The sequence below is a fragment of the Triturus cristatus genome, chromosome 4_1 (genome assembly GCF_964204655.1).
Source record: "Triturus cristatus chromosome 4_1, aTriCri1.1, whole genome shotgun sequence".
NCBI classification, from domain to species: Eukaryota; Metazoa; Chordata; class Amphibia; order Caudata; family Salamandridae; genus Triturus; species Triturus cristatus.
This window is the reverse complement of record NC_140585.1, coordinates 416893051-416913165: the sequence shown is the minus strand read 5'-3', so window position 1 is coordinate 416913165 and position 20115 is coordinate 416893051.

Sequence of the window (20115 nt, the reverse complement as noted above, 5' to 3'; positions counted from 1 at the left end):
CTTCATATTTTCTAGAGTGACTTTAAAGGGAAGTGTGGCTCTTGGGTTAAGCCGGCATCCCTCGGCTCGACATCGCGTTCTATCACGAAGGATCCACAGAGGCGAGTGACAGTTGTGTGTAGGTGACATGTCCGATGAGACGGTGATACCCTCAGAGCATGACCTGTCAACTGAGACGCTGTCAGCTGACCCTCATTCTCTGAGTCCCAGCCATCACGGGACCGTCTTATCACTTGTGCCCCTCTGTGCCACTGCCTGGACCAGGCTCTCAGGATGAGATTCTTCCTGGCACGGCAAGGACAAACCCCTCAGCGTGTGATTCTACCTTCCAGTGCCTGAACCAGCTTCCCGTGAGTTGACCCCTCCTGGCACTGCTGAACCAGCTTCTTGTGAGGTGACCCTTCCTGGTACTGCCTCGACCAGCTTCTCATGGGGTGACCCTTCCTGGCACTGCCTGTACTAGCTTCTTGTCAGGTGACCCTTCCTGGCACTGCCTGCACCAGCTTCTCATGGGGTGACCCTTCCTGGCACTGCTTGAACCAGCTTCTTGTCAGGTGACCCTTCCTGGCACTGCCTGAACCAATTTCTCATGAGGTGACCCTTCCTGGCACTGCCTGCCCCAGCTTCTCCTGGGGTGACCATTCCTGGCACTGCCTAAACCAGCTTCTCGTGAGGTGACCCTTGCTGGCACTGACCGAACCACCTTCTCATGAGGTGACCGTTCTTGGCACTGCCGGAACCAGCTTCTTGTGAAGTTACCCTTCCTGGGAATGCCTGAACTAGCTTCTCATGAGGTGACCCTTCTTGGCACTGCCCGAACCAGCTTCTCGTGAGGTGACCCTTCCTGGCAGTGCCTCAACCAGCTTCTTATGAGGTGACCCTACCCAGCACTGCCTGCACCAGCTTCTTGTGAGGTGACCCTTCCTGGCACTGCCTGCACCAGCTTCTCCTGGGGTGACCATTCCTGGCACTGCCTAAACCAGCTTCTCGTGAGGTGACCCTTGCTGGCACTGACCGAACCACCTTCTCATGAGGTGACCGTTCTTGGCACTGCCCGAACCAGCTTCTCGTGAGGTGACCCTTCCTGGCAGTGCCTCAACCAGCTTCTTATGAGGTGACCCTACCTGGCACTGCCTGCACCAGCTTCTTGTGAGGTGACCCTTCCTGACACTGCCTGCACCACCTTCTCATGGGGTGACCCTTCCTGGCACTGCCTGAACCAGCTTCTCATGAGGTGACCCTTCCTGGCACTGCCTCAACCAGCTTCTCGTGGGGTGACCCCTTCAGGCACTGTAGGAACCAGATTCTCATGAGGTGACCCTTTCTGGCAATGCCTGAACCAGCTTCTCCCGGGGTTACTCTTCCTGGCACTGCCTGCACCAGCTTCTCATGAGGTGACCCTTCCTGGCACTGCCTGCACCGGCTTCTCCCGGGGTTACTCTTCCTGCACCAGCTTCTTGTGAGGCGACCCTTTCTGGCACTGCAAGGACCAGCCTCCCTGTGCGTGATTCTTCCTGGCACTGCAAGAACCAGCCTCCAGTGCTTTCACAAGCTCATGAAGGGCCCGGGGTAAAACGTTTTGGTGCGGCGCGAACCCAGGAATTCTTGGGAGGATGAAAAGCCGAGTGGATCTGCCAGGATTCAAATCTGTGATCTACGTGTTGCACATGTACCTGTAGAACAGAGCTGTTAACCCATTAGCCAACATGAATGGCACACACCAACATAGTGTGCTTAGAAACAGTTGGGGGACAAGCAGGAAGCATTACATAGAATATCTCCTGCTCCTCCTTCTTTTGTTGTGACAGAGTATTTACATATATTGTCATTTGCAGTGCAGATCTGTACCTAGAGCGGCCTTAGGGCATTCCGCTCCGGATTCAACCCCACTCTTGTGACAGTCGTGCCAGCATCTCACGCTGTGACCACTTCCTGGCACTGCCCGGACCAGCCTCTTATACTGTGACCCTCCGCGGTGCTGCCTGGACCAGCCCCTCATGCCATTGCCCTCTGGGGCACTGCCTGGCCCAGCCCCTCATGAAGGTGACCCACCGTGGCACTGCCTGGCCTGGCCCAGCCCTTCATGCCGTGACCCTGCGTGGCACTGCCTGACCCAGCCCCTCATGAAGGTGACCCACCGTGGCACTGCCTGGCCTGGCCCAGCCCTTCATGCCGTGACCCTGCGTGGCACTGCCTGACCCAGCCCCCCATGAAGGCGACCCTCCGTGGCACCGCATGACCCTTCCCCTCCTGCCGTGACCCTGCGTGGCACTGCCTGGTCCAGCCCTTCATGCCGTGACCCTGCGAGGCACTGCCTGACCCAGCCCCTCATGAAGGCGACCCCGAGTGGCACTGCCTGGCCCAGCCCCTCATAAAGGCGACCCTGCGTGGCACTGCATAGCCCAGCCCCTCATTCCGTGACCCTTCGTGGTGGCACTGCCTGTCCCAGCCCCTCCTGCCGTGACCCTCTGTGGCACTGCATAGCCCAGCCCCTCATGAAAGTGACCCTGTGTGGCACTGCATAGCCCAGCCCCTCATGCCGTGATCCTCCGTGGCACTGCATAGCCCAGTCCCTCATGAAGGCGACCCTCCGTGGCACTGCCTGACCCAGCCCCTCATGCCGTGACCCTCCATGGCACTGCATAGCCCAGCCCCTCATGAAGGTGACCCTCCGTGGCACTGCCTGAACCAGCCCTTCATGATGCTCCCCGGCACTGCCTGGCCCAGCCCTTCATGATGCTCCCCGGCACTGCCTGGCCCAGCCCTTCATGCTCTTACACTTCTCAGGATGGAGACAGACTGATGGGCCGGATGGAGTGGTTTGTTCCAGTTCTGCACATTCTCTAGCTAGAAAAGTAATAATGCTTAAGCAGTGCTTAAAAGACAGCCTGCTGTCCACACATCACACGTGCCTTATGTGTGCGGACATGGGAAGTTACCGAAAAACTTAAAACAAATCAAATCTGTGCTGCATTTTAATCAAACTAGGCAAGTAAATTAAAAACCAGGTGAATAGATATGTAATGTATCTTTTATGTTCATTTTGGGACAGTTAGCTTGACAGAGTGTTTTTTTTTCTCCAAATGGGGAAGTGTTTATTGAAAACAGTAAGTGAACTGTTGGAGGATACCGTTTTGTTGCATGTAGAGGAAACATGCGACACGTGAAGAATAATACTGAATGTTGTGCCATAAAATATGTTCGTGATATATTTGTGTGTGTGTGTATATATATATATATATATATATGTATATATACACACACACACATATACATCTTTGTATACACACATAACGTATCCGTAGACGTGTAGAGTATAGTAAGTCATTTTGCATAATTTTTGACTGTTGGAGGGGTCAACCCAGAAAACGACACTGACTGGAAGCCCCCCCGCCCCCCCCCCCCCCCGCGGGTCATGCTGCCACGTTCCAGTCTCTACAATGGTAATAAATACCTTACTACTCCCATCAGCTGGGTATATATATGGCTTATTCCACGCTGTTTAATCGTGTTAAGAGGTTATAAATACAAATGTTTTAATGCGAGCACAAGGGCAGAGCAGTGAGGCGAACTGTTATTCTATAGATCTTTTGAGAGTGGCCTCGGTTGTTTTCGTTTGTGAATTGAATGTAACTTGGAATCTGCGAGGCAGTAAGCAGGGTTCTGAAACTAAACTGCGCTGTGTTACAATGGAATTCGACCTTACATTGTACTAATATACGTGCAACTGTATGTTTATTAGTAAGCATAACGCGTTTTATGAAGGGATATTTATTTTCAATGGCATAATATAAACAATACACGCGCAGCTGCGCAGAGTACATTTTAGTAGTATACCTCAAAAGGCTATGACAAGATGCAATTTCTATGGAACTTAACTCGTCAAATAATATTTTGTGACACCCTCGATAAATCAGTTTTAACAGAAGACATCGTTGTAGAAATGCATTAAAAAAAAAAAACTTAACAGTGCAACTCCTATTGTCAATTGTTATCACTAAGAAAGGCTTATTTCAGCTTGCCGTTTCTTTATCGCGATAACATTTTCTGCCGTAGACTGTAAATAAAAGGCTGGCCGTCGGTTTTCTGTCACCGGATTAAACAAGCGTCACAAGCGCACTAGAACGTTACTGGGCGTGAGCGGGCATATTACACGCTGATATGAAAAAAAAAATGCTTAGACTTGCGCTCTTTTGTAAAAATCGAAATATTCCTGCAGAGGGCCCACAAGTCCCCGAACAAAACACCAGGATTCGGCTGTAGAATGACACTATGTCCAACTTGCAAACAGTGCGTGCAGTCGTTTTCCACGCAACGCCTTTGAAACTGTTTCCCGTTTGTCCTGGACTCTTGTTGTCGGCATTACAACAGACATACTGGCATGCGGTCGTTTTCGCGCTTCTTATTCGTTTTTGTTTTTTAATTAATATTTTGGACGTAATTTGCACCCCATATACTTGTGTGTTCAACTTCAGTACCTCAGTGGCGATCTTTATTGTTTTACAAAATGTTGTCACGCCCCTAGCGTGTTTTTGCCGCCGGTCCTCACGCACCGGCCCCTCCCCACGTCAGACCCTAGGCCGCAGGGCAGCCGGTGGCGGTTTGTGGATTGCGCACTGTGCCGCCTCCCCGTGCCGTCTCCTTCTCACTTTCCTGCTAATGACCTGTTGTTGAAGCGCGGCCTCATCCCATCAGGATCTTATTAGAAGTGACAGGTACATCAAACGGGCCACGCTCCCTCGGGCAGGTGTCAGCAGCGAGTGCTGCAGAGTGCGCGCTGCTACCAGGGCTTTCAAGTATACGCGTTAACAGCACTCAGTCACGTCAGCGCCGAGCGCCGCCCGCCGCCGAAATAAACTCGGTGCTTTATACTGGAGGTTAACGCTAGCTGCTGAAAATGCTGTGGGCAGCAGGCCACGCCATTCAAGTCAGAGCTACTACCTATGTTGCGAAATAAGGTACCGTTAAATGCAGATTTTCCACAGTTTTAATGTAAAGAAAATCATGATTTTATTAAAGGCACGGAGGCTAATATTATGCACAACTTCCTTTATTACTACTCGAACAGCAGCAACATCACAAGGAATTAGAATACAATAAACACTCTAGAACCCTGAACATGCATATAACCCCTGGACAGGCAGCCATCTTCCTCTTTGTAGCTGCGAAGAACCAAATCTCCAAACACAAACTCCTTTATTCTCCAAATTCTTCCGACTTAACGCCAAATCTCTTCTTCTTTGTTAACCTACAAAACAAACAAACTTATTAACAATCAAGGGAGGGCACAGTGGAGGGATATTAGCCTCCGTGCCTTTAATAAAATCATGATTTTCTTTACATTAAAACTGTGGAAAATTTGCATTTTATAGCAAGGCCCGGAGGCCAATATTATGCATGTTCAAAGTCATTCCAAAACCGAATCCAACACATTTTCCACAGGCTTAAAGTAAAACTTCCTGAAAGTATCATCATTAGACCAATCAGCCGACTTCATAATTTCATTTAAACTAAAACCTCTCATGAAAGCCTTACTAGCCATAGCTCCTCTCACTGAATGCGCTCCAAAAACACGAATATCCACACCAGCCTTAATCATCACTCCCCTAATCCACCTTGCTAAAGTTGGCGTTGATACAGCCCTAAACGGTCTAACATATGAAATCAGTAATTGTGAACAATTAACCAATCTCAATCCCAAAGTTCTTTTCTCATATTCCTTTAAACAATTCACCACGCATAGAACCCTATTCCCCTCATTAAGAGGATAAAATATCGTTTTAGACATAGTCTTTGTTCTTTTCTTTATCTCAAAACAAACCCCTTCTGGCTGATAAAACCTAGAATTGACCTCCAAAGCTCTTACATCCGAAACCCTTCTAAAGGAAACCAGACACAAAAGCATAACCAACTTCCATGACAAGAGTTTCAAATCTAGACTAGAATTCGCACCCCAACTCTCCATTTCCCTTAAAATTACTGAAACATCCCAAAGTGAAGAATACCTCGCCCGTGGAGGATGCATAATACGCACGCTTTTAACAACTCTTTTAATCAAAGCATGCTGTCCAACAGGAATTCCATCCACCAATGCATGACCAGCTGAAATCGCCGACCTGCTTGAATTCACTGTACTGTACGCCAATCCCTCTTCAAAACATTCTGACAAATAATCTGCAACCTCTACCACAGGTGCTGATACGGGATCCAAACCCCTCTTAATACACCAATCATTCCATTTTCTCCATGCTGAACCATATGATCTTGAAGTCCCCCTTGACCAGGATTTAGACACAAGATCCTCCGCTCTCTTTGATAATCCATGTATCTGCCATATTCTCCTGAAATCAACCACGCTATCAACCATAACTGCCCTGACACCACCATTTCGTGAACATTCCCCTGAATATCCTGCAATATTTCCCTCATGTCTGGCAAGACCACCGGATCCTCCACCAGAAGATCCATTACATCCGGAAACCAAACCTGAGCCCTCCAAAAGGGTGTTATCAATACTAATTCTGCTTGTTCCCTCCTGACTTTCTTCAGAACTCTCTGAATCAATGAAAATGGAGGAAACGCATAACTTCCTCCCCCTTTCCATATCTGTAGAAATGCATCTACTCCTTTCGCCTCCGGATCCGGCCTCCAACTGTAGAACTCTTCCAACTGAGCATTCAACCTGTCTGCAAAAAGATCCACCTTCAACGGACCCCATAACCTCTCTAAACTCAGAAAAACTTCTCTCTTCAGTCTCCAATTGCTCACATCCTTCAGGTATCTTGAATACCAATCAGCTTCTACGTTGTTCAGCCCTGGTATATACTGTGCCTTTATCTCCCTTTCCAAGCAGAACTCCCAAAATCCCTTCGCTAGCTCGGCCAACCCCTTTGACCGTGCTCCTCCCATCTTGTACACATACCGAACCGCTGACAAATTGTCCATTTTCAAAAGTACACAACACCTCATCTGATCTTTTACAAAACTCTTTATCGCAAAAGATCCTGCCAGAAGCTCCAAACAATTTATATGCATCTTTCCTTCTTCCTTCGACCACCGTCCCCCTGTCGCAACCATTCCACATTTCGCACCCCATCCGTGCATGCTCGCATCCGACTCTATCTCTATCTCTGGCATTTGTCCAAAAATTGCCCTTCCGTTCCATGCTTCCAAATTCACTATCCACCAATTCAACTCCTCCTGTGTCTCCTGATTCATTCTCACTTTCTGGGAATATCTCGCATCCTTTCTTAACCCTTTCCGTGCTCATGACGGAACCACTCCGTCATGAGCCACGGGTGCCGTGTGCTCATGACGGAGTGGTTCCGTCATGCTGCGGCCGTTGGCGGCCGCTCCGCCCACGCGGCGCTAATTTTCCGCCTGTGCGGGCGATTACCGCAGTGGGCGGAGACGTGACGGAACCACTCCGTCATGAGCACAGCTCACCCGTGGGTCGTGACGGAGTGGTTCCGTCACGAGCACAGCGCCACCGCAACTGCCCCCAAACCCCCCCAGCGCCGCGGCGGAATTCCTGCCGCGGCGAAGGGGTTAAATGATATGCCTTCAACCTCTGTAGTGCACAATAATGCAGAGGTGCTGGGAAAATTGCCTGAATTGATGATGACAGAAGTCCCAGCAAACGTGCCAATTGTCTCAGAGTTATCCACTCTGCATTCCTGACTCTCCTCACTTCCTTCCTGATTCTCCTCACCTTCTCCATCGGCAACTTCAATACACATTCCAACGTCAGTATCTGAAAACCTAAAAATGTCATTTCCTGTTGAGGTAAGACACAAGATTTCTCCTTGTTCACTACAAAACCCAGATCCTCTATCACCTTCACTGCAAACTCCGTCTGATCCTTCGCCATATCCTTTTCCTCTGCCATAATCAAAATATCGTCCAGATACACAATTAGACGTATTCCCCTTGATCTTAACCAGCCCACCACCGGCCTCCTCACCTTGGTAAAGCACCATGGAGCTGACGTTAGTCCGAACTGAAGACTCTTGAATCTCCATCTTCTCCCCTTCCACCTAAATTGCAAAAGGTCCCTTTGCTCCTGACACATTGGAATCGTTAGATAAGCATCCTTTAAATCTAACCTCGTCATCCAATCTCCTTTCCTCAACAAATCCAACATGTGTATACCTTCCATCTTGAAATGATTGTAACCAACCCAATCGTTCAGCTCCCTCAAATTTATTACCGGTCTCATTCCTTTGTCCTTTTTTTCCACCAAAAACAAATTGCTTATGAAACTTCCCCGTACTTCCCTTGCAGGCTCTATCGCACCTTTCTCTTCCAATGCCAACACCTTTTCTGTCACAAGCAACTCCATCTCTCTTGAGAATCTTAATATTTTTGGTACCCTCACCTGTACCGGAGTCCTGATAAAATCTATCCTGTACCCAGCAATAGTTTCCAACACCCAAGGATCTTGAGTTATCCCTTCCCAACGTGAAACAAATTGGGCTAGTCTGCCGCCCAACTTTACTCGAGTAACAGAACGGCCTGCTAGAAACCTTACCTGAATATCCTCTTGGTCTCCTCTCAGCACGCAAGCCTCTTCTTCCCCTTTGTCTTTGTGGAAAGAAACTTCCCTGATCTGTTCTTGAGAACATATATCCTCCTCCATAACTCGCACCATAGGGTCTTGTGCCTCTTCCAAAATTGCTTCTGGTGAAGCCCTGCCCTCGGCCGGGAAACCGACCCCGCGTTCGCCCGGCCGTTCCAAAAACCTTACGTATGTCCTTCTGAACGTTTTGTAGGCTATTGAATGTGCCAACATATCTGGCCATGTCCTTCACAAAATCATCCCCGAATAATAAGCCTTCGCTTTCCTCACCCAACTCCTTGCCAGCCAATTCAGCAAGCTTCGGGTCTATTTTAAATAGTATACTCTTCCTCCTTTCCATGCATAATGCTGCATTAGCATTGCCAAGTAAACAGATCGCCCTTTGTAACCATTGGCGCATCTCATTTAAATCAACACCAGTATTACTACTATGTGCCTCCTCGCACATATCAAAAACGTTCGTCAGCGGGCCCAAGACATCCAAAAGCCTGTCCTGGCACCCTTTTAAACCCTTGTCGAGATCTCTTCTTGGGTCCCTTCCACCTTTATTTATGAATGCCATCATTTTCTGATCCAGCTCAGGTGTATAAGCCACCTTACTATTTAAACTAGGCCTTGGGCACTCTGAACGCATCCTTGTTCTCACCTCCTTAGGTATCTCCCACCTAATCCAAAATCTAATATACTAGGCTACGTGTTCAGCCGGAGTCCACTGAGGTGACAATGGATGCTGTATCAGCAGTGGATCAAACATATCCTCCCCTTGAGGATCCAAAATTTCGCCCATTTCCATTTTTATTTCTTTTTCATCATATTTCCTTTTCTTATGTGGCACCTCCTCAACTTCAGAATCATCCAGGCTAGAACTGCATGTCAGTTCCACATCACCTGAAGATGAACTCGAATCACAGGACACCGCACTGTGTTTCCGCTTCTGCGCCTTTTTTGCGCTTACTTTGGCCTTTATAGCCTTTTCCTTTCGAACCTTACGTTCGTCCTCCATTATTTTCTTACTTTTCTCCACATTTTTCCTTTTTTCCTTCCTTTTCCCACTTACACCAGACTTTCCTGCCACAACCTCGACATCCTCATTCGTCCAATAATTCTCTTCCTCTCCACTCTTTTGTCTACAGTCTCTTTTCCTTAAACCTTTCGCAAATGTTTCCTCTATTTTTTTTTATCTATTGATGCTGACAACCCATCAAACATCTTTTCCATATAAATCTTCATTTTCTCCTCCACATTTCCTTCAGCTCCTTCCATCTTTATTATTTCTTAAATAATTTCACCAATTTTAAATAAATAAATATTCCCCCTTCAAATTATTCCACCAACTATTATTCCTCCTACAAAAATTCTACCTTTCCTCAGTAAAATTTCAAATTTCCTCTTCACAAATAACTCGCTACCTCTCTCACCTAGACTCGACCCTCGTTTGTTAAAAAAAAACGATCACCCTGACAGAAACTGACATACTTCCGATTCCCCTAAATATGGCCGAACTATCTTCATTTACCTACACTGGTCTTACCCAAACTCTCAAAATGGCCGCCGTACGTCACGTTCGTACGGCGGCTTCAATTACTCAATCCCTTTGACCTTTCAAACAAACACGCAACCTGTCATCCGCTCGAGCCCCTTACTCTGCACCCTTTGACTCGCGCACAGTCTGGCTCACCTTGATTCCTCTCGCGCGCAACCCTCATCTCTCGCGCACATAACGGACTCCCCAGATCCCCAAAACGGTAACCTTTCAAATCCTGGACTACTTACTTTTTCGACGCATATATCGTCCACATCCTGATCACAAACAGATCCTCTCCCTTCATGCCTCACACACGCTTATTTACTCAGCATATCCTTTACTTTTAAATCGCTCCGTTTTCTTTTTTTTAAACCCTTCAAGGCTCACCCCATAACATACAACCTAATATTTATTCTTATTTTCTATCAACATTACCAATTAAGCCTTGTATTCTTACTTAAAACAGCTCAACACAAATGTACTTATCTTTTTGTTCGAGCAGCAACAAAAGAGGAAGATGGCTGCCTGTTCAGGGGTTATATGCATGTTCAGGGTTCTAGAGTGTTTATTGTATTCTAATTCCTTGTGATGTTGCTGCTGTTCGAGTAGTAATAAAGGAAGTTGTGCATAATATTGGCCTCCGGGCCTTGCTATAAAATTGGGTAATAGTGCCACCTGTGATTTATAGAGCTTAGTGTCTACCGAAGTACGTTTCGAGGCGCTATGTCCATACAATGTATCGATTAGCTTTTACATTTAACAAAAAACGGAAAAAAACGCACCTATGACCCGAAATGTTAATGAGAATTTATGTAGAGGTTAAATAATTAAATGTTGTGGGAGGCATACTAGGATTCGTATTCATGATTTTAATAGGTTACTTACGAGTGATGGAAACCTGAGCAAAACACTATCATAGAACTTAAAACAATCCTATTGATTTTTCTTTGAAAAGTTGAGTCCGGAATAAAATGATACTGGTGTTTTTGCATATGTCCACCTTGCTAAGTCTCTGCATAAACCAGATGGAATGTTTAAAATATTATATAAGGACGTAGCATTGACAGGAAGGTTCAGGTAGGATGACAACCTCCCCATCAAAACATTACAACGTTTACAGTGCTGGGCTTTCGTGTGTTAGTTTAATGCATTCTGGGTGTAGTAGTCTTGTTTTACTTCAGCTGAATTCATTACACTAACACATGAACTCAGTAATTGGTAGGTGAAACGCTCAGGACAGTTCCGTAATGACTTGAACAAGTCATGTTATGAAGACCGTTCAGCGCAAACCATCACGAGTCAAACAAAACATTTTGGGCCGATACTTAAAAAACACAAAAACGTAGTAAATAAAATATTAAATAAATACACAAAATTATTATTAAGTATAGGGTTAACGTTCCAGATCAGCAACATAAACATCCCTGCTTATCAGACACAACCATGACTAATTAGCTAAGCCTTATATGTTCTGAATAATTAAATATGAAAATGTCATCCCTACCATCAATACACCGATCTTTTCAGTGGACAGCCTTGGGCCACCATAGAACTTAGATTCTATGGCCAAGAGCCCTTTCCATTCCAATGGAACTTAGATCAGTTGCCCAGAGTATTGTATTGGAAGTTTATTTATTTGCATAAGTTAATTAAAACCATTGCATGTCAATAAAACCAAGCAAGAACAGTTATTTAAATCCACAGTTATATTTAAAAGGCAGTTACTCTATCATCCTATTAAAGATTTTGTTTGCAGCAATACAATCGGTCCTAGCATTCAAAGTTTGTTTATAAGTAGAGGTGCTACATGGGTTTAATGCCCTTTGTAGATCGATTCATTACCAGTGAGCATATTATCCATGGTGTCCCATCAGATCTCCATTGCTTATCCCTGTCCCTTTAGCAGCGAGTTGTTAGCCCACAGTCCTTAGTACTTGGAGCCCACAGTCCTTAGTACTTGGACCCCCCAGGTTGCTCCCAGCCCCGCTCCCATCAGGACCCACAAATCAGTGATTAAACAACCAAAGTTGTGGGTGAAAATGCCAGGGTTATTAACATAAAACATTCAAATAAACACAACAAGTCATAACTAGCAATTTCATAATTCCACGCTTATCAAACTTTATTAAGAATTTCATCACACATTATTATTTACTTATCTGCTCAACCTAATATCATAAATCATCAGTTTGTTGCATAATTTTTTTTATCTCAGACTTAATCACTAAGAGGCCTTCAGGCTCGTCCCCCCCCCCAAATGAGAACCACGCAGGCGCAACCCACCTGCGTCCTTAAGAAGTGGGCCCCTGCCATCTGGTCCTTGTCCGCAACTCTAGGGACCCAGCCTTCCACCACCAGGCTGCCCAAGGGGAGGTTCATAGGGTATAACCAGGGGCTGCATCCCCATGCCCTAGTGTCTAACGTGGCGCCCTCCCCTCCCAGCCAGTATATCCATTCTCTCTGGGGTGAACTTACCATCTCTCCCCCTCAGTGCTGGCCTAGGGAGTATGCCGGAGGACTCCCCTTAACAATGCAAGGCACTCTATGTTGCCTCCTTACCACCCAACACCTATTAAAACCATAGATCTAAGGGATGGGTGTGTGGGATTTTCAGGGAGGACAGCAGACTCCGGGGGCTGGCGCTGGAAGTAAACGAGGACAAGTGGTCCGGGCGACTTGCCCTAAATAGGCCCCAATCTACTCCACCCCCCCCCCCCCCAGCACCGGCGCCGCTCGGAAGTGACGTCCTGACCCTGCCCTCCTGCCCGGAAGCAATTGTCACCCGTTACTGTGGCCAATCCGGTTCTCATGATGTTAAAGGTGGAGGCGTAGTCAGGATCCCGGAGTTCTGTGCCCTAATGGCGCGCTTTAAATATTACACGCTTTTCCATAGGACCCGACCCCCCAGGTTGCTCCCGGCCCCGCTCCCATCAGGACCCACAAATCAGTGATTAAAAAAACAAAGTTGTGGGTGAAAAGGCCACATTTATTAACATAAAATATTCAAATAAACACGACAACTCATAACTAGCAATTTCATTACTCCACGCTTATCAAACTTTATCAAGAATTTCATCACACATTATTATTTACATATCTGCTCAACCTAATATCATAAATCATCAGCTTGTTGCATAAAAAATGTTATCTCAGACTCCAGCACTAAGGGGCCATCAGGCTCGTCCCCCCCAAATGAGAACCACGCAGGCGCAACCCACCTGCGTCCTTAATAAGTGGGCCCCTGCCATCTGGTCCTTGTCCGCATCTCTAGGGATCCACCCTTCCATCACCAGGCTGCCCAAGGGGGGGGGGGGGGGGGGGAGTTCGTAGGGTATAACCAGGGGCCGCAGCCCCATGCCCTAGTGTGTAACGTGGCACCCTTCCTCCCCCCCCCCCCCCCTCCAGCCAGTGTATCCATTCCCTCTGGGGTGAACTTACCATCTCTCCCCCTCGGTGCTGGCCTAGGGAGTATGCCGGAGGACTCCCCTTAACAATGCAAGGCACTTTATGTGGTCTCCTTACCGCCACAAGGGTGACCAGGGCCAACCGGTCCTTCGCCCACCCCACCAAAAAACAGATTCTGCACGAATGACCAGATACCATCAATCCATTTTTATTTAAAGAGTTTTATATAGCGCAAACGTGACCCTTGGGTATCAGAGCGCTAAACAATTACATGAGGTAGGTTAAAGACACAATTTGAATAGCAGAACGTTTTACAATGATATGAGGTAGGTTAGGTATGCAGCTATACAGTATTAGCAAAAATATATAGTGACAAGATTAGGTTACCATGTGATGTCAGTAATCACATATATATAATTATTTCACTAATATGTTTAACTTCAATGCTCCAAATAAAGTTATTGGAACTGCTTATTGTACAAGGTGTACTGGGACTTCCAATACAAATGGTTCCGAGTGTCTTTTTCCGTGCATTCTACATCCGCGAGTCTCGAGTAGTATAGCATCATAAATGGTTATCCCCAGTATAACTGGTGATTTTATCTTTACATATTTCGAAGGTCTGTTTTGAGAACATCTATATCACGGTGCTAGTGATGAGCTGTCTTGTTCACGAAAGGAACTTACTCATTAGGAAGATCTTCGCTTCCCTCTTGAATGTTGCCGTGTTTGGAATTTTCCTAATGTTTGGAGGGAGTGAGTTCCAAATTCTGGGGGCTGCTCCAGAGAAAGCTCTATCATATGTTTTCTTCTTCCGGAAGATGGGTGGTCTCAGCAACAGCTCCTTAGCACTTCTGGCAGGTCTGTTTCTCCCTGATAGTTCAATTTTCTGGTCCAAATATCTTGGTGTTTTGTAGTGGAGCGCTTTGTGGGTAATACATGCCATTTTAAGTTGAATTCTGGCTTCGTAAGGTAACCAGTTTAATGCCTTCAGGTGTGGTGAAATGTGGTCGAATTTCCTCAATCCGGTGATAAGTCTCGCGGCCGCATTGAGACATGCTTTTAGTGGTGCTGTGGAAATTTTAGATAGACCTGCTATTGTTGTACATCCATATTCGATCCTTGAAATAACTGACCCTGCTCGCAGGCCAGGTCGCTCCCCTCCTGCCGCACAGCTCCACCTGTGTGCCAGTGCCTCTCCCCCCTCGCTGCCGCTATGAGCCGGAGTTCGATCCTGCTGTGCCCCCTGATCGTTGCTTTCTGTCCGCTGTGCCCCTGTAGCTGAGTTTATTGTTGCCACTGTTTTGTGCTCTTTTGTGCATTTTGTCCTGTTTTGTACTTCGTTTTGCCTTTCTTGCCCTTGGAGTCCTGCTCGTCTCCCCCTCCCCCCTTTTTCTCTTCTGTACCCTCTGCCGATCCCGCCGCTGCTCCCCCGCGGCCCGCCCCCTCGCCGTCCATTTGCCATCCCCGCTCCCGCAGCTCCTCCCTCCCTCCCCGCCTTAAATGGTGGCCGCTGAGCAGCCGTGCCGGAGGTGCGCCAGAGGCAAGCCCGTCTGCGCCCGTCCGCGCCTGGACCGCGCCGAGCGGCAGAACCCCTGGACCCCGCAAACACCACGACGCCAGACTCCGATACGACGCCAGCACTCTTCACGCACTCAACGCCGGGCGACACCACACCTGCATCCAGGCCACCCCGAAACGCACCCAGGGACCCTTCTGCCGCAACTGCAGATTCACCTGCGACAGAGCCGCCAAACCACCAAAGACTGGACTCAATCACCTCCGCTGCATACTCTTGAACACCCGCTCCGCACGCAAACACGCCATCGAGCTCTGGGACCTGCTCGACACCTCCGCCCCAGACATCGCCTTCCTGACCGAGACCTGGTGGAACGACTCCTCAGCACCCGACATCACCATAGCCGTCCCGGATGGCTACAAAATCTCCTGCAGAGACTGCACCAACGGAATAGGGGGAGGAATAGCCATCGTCCACAAGTCCTCCCTCAAGGTCTCCACACACTCAGAGGACACCCTCAGCACCGCCGAACACCTGCACTTCCGGATCCACACCGACCCCAACACCACCCTCAGAGGAACCCTCGTCTACAGACCCCCCGGACACAGTTCAGCGACTCCATTGCAGACCTCGTCAGCTTCCACGCACTCACTTCCACAGACTACATCCTCCTCGGAGACCTGTACTTCCACCTCGAGAACAACGACGACGCCAACTCCGCCACCCTGATCGACAACCTCGGCCTCAGACAACTGGTCACCGCACCCACCCACGCCGCCGGCCACACGCTTGACCCCATCTTCTCCACAAGCACCCACGTCTCCTTCAAACACATCACTGAACTCCACTGGACCGATCACCGCTGCATCCATTTCACCTACAAGAAGCCCACCACGCACCATCGCACCCAACAGCTGCCCCGCCGCTGCTGGAGCAAAGTCACCGAAGACAAGCTGGCCAACACCCTCACCCAGAACCCGCCCACCGACCCAGACAACGGCGCCCGCAACTTAAGACAATGGATCAACGAGTGCGCCAACACCCTTGCCCCGCTCAAGAAACCATCCAACAGCCGCACCAGCAAGAAAGCCGCCTGGTTTACCGAAGAGCTCCAGACCTCCAAACGAACATGCCGTAAACTGGAGAAGAAATGGCTCCACGAACGAACATCGGACAGCTACGCAGCCCACAAGGACGCCACCCGCAGACATCACCACCTCATCAGATCAGCCAAGAGATCGTCCTTCAAAGGCCGCCTGGACAACAACGCACACGACAGCAAAGAACTCTTCAGCATCGTCAAGGAACTCTCCAACCCCAGCGCCAATGCCAACGACATCCCGCCCTCACAAGAACTGTGTGACTCACTGGCCACCTTCTTCCACCGCAAGATCTCTGACATCCATGACAGCTTCAACACCACGACCGCCCCGACAGCGCCAGACCCCACCCCCCGGCGAACACCACCCGCATCAACCGCCTGGCCTCCTGGACCAACATCAACGACGACGAAACACGCATGATCATGAACTCCATATTCAACAAAGCAGACGCAGCCATCGCACCCCAACTTCGGAAAGTAATCAACATCTCCCTCGAGACAGCCACATTTCCGGAATGCTGGAAGCACGCCGAGATCAACGCCCTTCTCAAGAAGCCCAAGGCGGACCCCAAGGAACTCAAGAACTTCCGGCCCATCTCCCTGCTCCCGGCGAGGGTCATCGAGAAAGTAGTCAACACGCAACTGACCCGCTACCTCGAGGACAACATCATCCTAGACCCATCCCAGTCCGGGTTCCAAAGAAACCACAGCACCGAGACAGCCCTCATTGCCGCCACAGACGACATCAGAATTCAACAAGACAACGGCGAGACATCAGCCCTCATCCTCCTGGACCTGTCAGCCGCTTTCGACACGGTCTGCCACCGCACACTAAAGACAAGCCTCCAAGATGCCGGGATCCAAGAGAAGGCCCTGGACTGAACCACATCCTTCCTCTCCGGGAGAACCCAGAGCGTCTGCCTCCCCCCCCTTCCGCTCCGAAGCCACCGACATCATCTGCGGTGTACCCAGGGCTCTTCCCTCAGCCCGACGCTGTTCAACGTCAACATGGCCCCCCTCGCCCACGTCGCCCGCCAACACGATCTCGACATCATCTCCTACGCAGACGACACCCAGCTGATCCTCTCCCTCACCAAGGACCCGCACACCGCCAAAACCAACCTCCACGAGGGAATGAAGGCCATCACCGAATGGATGAGGAGCAGCCGACTGAAGCTGAACTCGGACAAGACGGAGGTCCTCATCCTCGGATCCACCCCCTCAGCCTGGGACGACTCCTGGTGGCCAACCACGCTAGGAACAGCACAGACACCCACCGACCACGCACGCAACCTGGGAATCATCCTCGACTCCTCCCTCTCCATGTCAAAGCAGGTCAACGCCGTCTCCTTCTCCTGCTACAACACCCTCCGCATGCTCCGCAGGATCTACAAGTGGATCCCCACCGAAACAAGAAGAACTGTGACCCAGGCCCTCGTCTGCAGCAGGCTGGCCAACGGCAACGCACTCTACGCAGGTATCCTGGCCAAACACTTGCGACGACTGCAACGCATCCAAAACGCCTCCGCTCGACTGATCCTCAATGTCCCTCGCCGCAGCCACATCACCCCCCACCTGAGAGACCTACACTGGCTCACCGTCGAATAGAGGATCATCTTCAAGCTACTCACCCACGCACACAAAGCCCTCCACAACACCAAACCAGCCTACCTCAACGGCCGACTCAGCTTCTACACCCCCACCCGCTAGCTCCGGTCCGACAGTCTCGCCCTCGCCGCTGTCCCCCGCATCCAACGAACGACCGCCGGCAGCAGATCCTTCTCCTTCCTCACCGCCAAGACCTGGAACACCCTCCCCACCTAACTACGGCAGACCCAAAACCTGCTCACCTTCAGAAGACTCCTCAAGACCTGGCTCTTCGAGCAGTAGCCGCACCCCCTCCCCTCAGCGCCTTGAGACCCTCACGGGTAAGTAGTGCGCTTTATAAATACAATGATTGATTGATTGAATAACTAAAGATTGGACTGCCAATTTGAGGTCTGCCGTAGAAATGAATGGTTTCACTTTTCTAATGTAGTTCAAGTGAAATCGGGCACTTTTTGACATTGATTTGATGTGGGCTTTCATGTCTAAGTTCTTATCCAGTGTGATTCCTAGCGATTTCGCTTATTCGACTAGAGTAGGGGTGCAGTTTAGTGCTGTGATCAGTTCCGTCCATTCTTTCGCTTCTGTCTGGTTCTTTGGTGGTGAGAATCATAGGAATTCAGTTTTTTGTGCATTTAGCTTCAGATGATTGCTAGTTAACCAGCGTAAAGATACTTTTAAAGCCTCATTCATTAACTTGATGACTTCCAGAGACGCGATCTTGATGTATATCTGCGTGTCGTCTGCGTACATGTGCTAGGATATGCTTGCATCTCTGAGAATTTCTGTAAGGGGTTCGACATACAGGTTGAAGAGTGATGGAGATAGTGTGGATCCTTGAGGGACTCCAATTGAATTTGGGCATGTTGGGGATAGTGTCTGGTTGACCAGGAATCTTTGCGTTCTGTTCTGAAGGAAGGATTCAAATATATAGAAATAGATCAGTCTCAATGTCCGACAGGTGTACGCTATCTTGGTGAAACATGTGGTCCCCCCTCAGCAACAGGTGAGGTATATGATGTAAACGGACTTGCCCTGAACACAGTTTGGCCAATTCCCCATTCAAGCGCCTCACCAACACGTTGAGGGCCCTTGACCTCACTTCGGGTCCCCATTTTCACCGTGGAATCATGAAGGACCAAGCAATCTGTGCCCCATGAAAAGTCCTCCCCAACCAAGCAAACTCTGTCAGCAACGCCTCTCTGACAGCACGACGACCCAACTCCATCATGTCATTTCCGCCCACATAAAGGATTATTATGAGCCCTCGTTCCCCCCCCCCACCATCCACCAAGAGGGGTAAAGTCCACAAATGTATTATTTATTTTAAGAATAGGGTAAGGACCTATCTGCATTAGGCTATGCCACCTACCCATAAAGCACAGTCGTCAGCCTGCCTGCCACCAGGGTAAGATTGGACTAGGGGCAACACTGAGAATGGTGGGCCCCAAAGACAGGTGCGGGCCGGATCGGACCGGATTAGGGCGGCGGCCTACGGTGGCCGCCCTAGGTTCCAATTTTTGCGGGCACCCTGGCACGTCAGCCATTGGCTGGCGAGAAGGATGGGATTGCCTTGGGGGCGGCAGGGGCAGCCAAGTAGGAATAAAGGAGGCACAATTTTCTTTTCACATTACCTGGTTTCCTGCCTGGCTGCCCCTGACGAACGCCAACACTCCTGGGATCCACCCGCATCTTCTTGGGATCGCTGGAAAGATTCTTTTGCCCGCCCACCCATCCCTGTGGATAGCCCCTAGGCAGGGAAGGAGTCATGTTTGGACAAAAAGCAGGTGGACAACCTTGGCATCAGAAGTGCAGGCGAATTCAGGATGGAATTGGAAGCCTTTGGCTCAAAGCGGGGCTGGGGTACCGCGGAATAGAGACAATGGCTCAGAACACATGCTACAGCGATTGTCTTGAGCCTCTCACTGTACTCTATTACTTTGCCCTGGGGATTATGTCGGGGGATGGGGACTGCGCCAGGGGACCAAAGTATGGCCGGGTTGCCCAGGACCATCTCCCATTGGGTGCCGGGGGGTCCCTTCTTTGGGTTGGCTCTGGCATGGTTGTTTTGGGGTCCAGTTTTCATGCTGGACCACGCTCCCTTTATTTTGAAGGAGCAGGTGAGTTCACCTTGTAAAAATGCAAGTTGTTGGGGGGATCAGGTCCCCCAAGACCATTTGGAATAGTCGATGCAACAGGTGCCTGGGGAGTGGTCAACCATGGCTCCTTCAAGAGGTATTGTTAGGAGATTCTATGTATTAGAGATCCACAATGAAGTGCTGTACATATTGTAAATAATAGATATGAATGAAAGAACGTCAAAAATGTTTTTAATGTTGTGTTTATGTTTTTTTAAATAAATATGGCCAGATAGGTGTTAT